The sequence below is a fragment of the Suncus etruscus genome, chromosome 3 (genome assembly GCF_024139225.1).
Source record: "Suncus etruscus isolate mSunEtr1 chromosome 3, mSunEtr1.pri.cur, whole genome shotgun sequence".
NCBI lineage: Eukaryota > Metazoa > Chordata > Mammalia > Eulipotyphla > Soricidae > Suncus > Suncus etruscus.
Window position 1 is genome coordinate 77466223 of NC_064850.1, and position 2893 is coordinate 77469115.

Genomic DNA, 2893 nt, shown 5'->3' on the forward strand with positions numbered 1-2893 from the left:
GATGATCCACATCTTGATCCCGACCAACTCATCCTGCCTGCCAAAGAGGTCTCTGGAGAGGATGCTGACTGCAGCTTCAAAGGGAAAATGAAATGGGAGATGCGTTGGCTGCAGTGTAAGCTTCAGAAGGTAAGCCTGACCACCGAGACCAGCAACTACTTGACACCATCAGAAGCCCAGATGACATAACCACCTGCCCTTCCCACCTGGGGACAGATGACAGAATTGATAGATGAGGCCAAATGCATCATGACTACATCTGATAAACCATTAACTTCTAAAATGTTTGTTATTTTAATATATTGAGAGACAGCCCATGTTTGTTGATAGCACATAGTGAAGCCTTTCTCAACCTAGCCCAGCTCCTGTAGCCCCTAGGGCCTGGCAGGTCTGAAGGTTGCAGGGTGATGGCAGAGAAATTCACAAAGCAGTCATATGAAGTTCTAGGAGTCAGCCAGCTTTATTTCACAGTCCTAACCACCTCATATGGCTTCTATATAGGCTAAGCCTTTTCCAAGCAGCCACTTCTCTGCTGCTTCCCTGGCTCTCTCTACCTCTGTCTCTCTTTCAGCTGCTCTCTAGACTTCCTTGCTGACTAATTCCTTTTGCTGACTCTAACTCTCCTTCTTATCCCCTCTCTCCCCAAGCAGACTCTTCTACCCACCCATTCCAGGTGTGGGCGGTTCTGATCATTCAGGTGGGATAAACAAGAAGTTAAGAATGGGGATACCCACAAACATACAGTGACCTGGGGCATATGCCTCTACTAATGGAGTCAGACAGGCCTATTGGGCTTATCTCTATCCAGTCTTCCTCCTTTACATCAAGTAGCCTGGACAGACAAAGAGCATATTAAAGTGTTTACTAATAAATCTAAAGTTTTAGGGGGTCTCAGTAATATCAAGCTGCCCTCAAGACAGACCCCTGGGACTAGTTGTACAGTTATATAGACTAGTTATACAGTCCATGAGAAGATAGTTTGTACTATTTTTTCTCTTGATTTTGTGGAGGTATGTTTTATGGGTAGCATGTGGTCTTCCTTGAATAATAAACTATGTACATTGTAGAAGAAAGCATATCCAGTTTTCTGTGGATGGAGAGCCCTATATATCTACTGAGCCACTCTCTTCTATTTCTTCCGCAGTGCCATTATATTCTTTTTGGGTTTTAGCCTGGTTAACCTATAAAGGGTGACAGGGCAATGTTGGTCTCCTACTATTATTGTGTTTCTATTGATGTATTTTCTCAAATCTGTAATAGCTTTAAGTATTTTCTGGTCCCTCTGGGTTCATATACTTTAGATTACAGTGGTCCTCAAACTATGGCCCGCGGGCCACATATTGTATTTGTATCTGTTTTGTTTCTTCATTGCAAATTAAGATATATGCAGTGTGCATAAGAATTTGTTCATAAGTTTTGTTTTTACTATAGTCAGACCCTCCAATGGTCTGAGGGACAGTGAACTGGCCCCCTGTTTAAAAAGTTTTGAGGACCCCTGCTAGAAGGTGATTTCTTTCTGGTGTACATATCACTTGATTATTAAGAAATGTCCATCTCGGGGCCAGTAAGATAGCATGGAGTTAAGGTGTTTGCCTTGCATGCAGAAGAACAGTTGTTCGAATCCCGGCATCCCATATGGTCCCCTGAGCCTGCCAGGAGAGATTTCTGAGCATAGAGCCAGGAGTAATCTCTGAGTGCTATTGGGTGTGACCCCAAAAAGAAAGAAATGTCCATCTCTGTTCCTTATAACCTTTTCAAGCCTAACGTCTGTGTCATCTAATATTAGTATGGTCACCTTCTTATGGGAGTTGTTTGCTTAAATGGTTGTTCTTCAACCTTTGACACTAAGTCTATTTTTCTTGACAACTCATATGTGTTTCTTGTAGGCATCAATACATTGGATTCAATTTTTTGATCCATTTTGCCACTCTGTATCTCTTAACTGGTGCAGTTAGTCTATTGACATTGAGAAAGATGATTGTCATGGGATTTAATGTATCTTTTTGTAGGAATTTGATGAGTCTGTATCTGTATTTCCTTAAAATAGAACTTTTAGTTCTTCTTTTAAGGTTTCTTTGGAGTCTATAAAATTTCTGTGTTGTTGTTTATCCGTGAAGCTGTATATGCTTCCTTCAAACCTATATCCCATCACTGCCTTCGGGCTTTGAGGGTTGTTTGTGACAAATATTTTGTTAATTATAAGGATGCTCCTTGTATGTATTTCCCTTTTTGATCTTACTGTTTTCAGTATTCTATCCCTATTTGTGGTTTTCATCATTGTGACTAGTATGTGTCTGGGGGCGTTTTCTCTTTTGATCTCTTTTAGCTGGTAGTTTATGGCCATCCAGAATATGGTTGCATGCATTCTTTAGCTTTGGGAACTTCTTTGCAATGATATCCTTGACTGTTGATTCTTTTTTTTTTTTTTGGTCCCCCAATTCAGAATACAGACCAGGCAAAGGGCCTGGGTTGAGGTGTATATGGGGTGCATTTACTGTACCTCATCTTTCTATATAGTCAGTGTAAAGAGCACAGCCTGTGGTAAGAATTGGGAGGCCTTATCTTTTCTTTTATTTTTCTTTTTGATTTTATATATATATGTATATATACATGTATATATACATATATACATATATACATGTATATATACATATATACATATATATATATATAAAATCTTTCACCAGTGCAACATTCCCATGACCAATATCCCAAGTGTCCTTCTTCCCCACCCCACACCAGCCCTGTTGATGCTTAATGGAGATTTTCTTCCTGGGTCTCCGGGACTCCAATGAATCTTATGTTATTTCTAGTCAATTAATCCCAGACTTCTATTTTCATCTGTTCACATTCTTTGAGAAAATTTTCCATTATCTAATTGTTTTAAGGCTCT

The 2893-nt window shown here is 39.9% G+C and overlaps 1 non-coding gene across 1 annotated transcript; it reads right to left on the bottom strand.

Moving 5' to 3' along the window:
* Nucleotides 1-2425: 2425 nt before the first annotated feature.
* Nucleotides 2426-2558, bottom strand: LOC126005212 (small nucleolar RNA SNORA51). Its single transcript, XR_007494382.1, has one exon. It is a non-coding gene; the product is annotated as a small nucleolar RNA SNORA51 (small nucleolar RNA).
* Nucleotides 2559-2893: the final 335 nt, after the last annotated feature.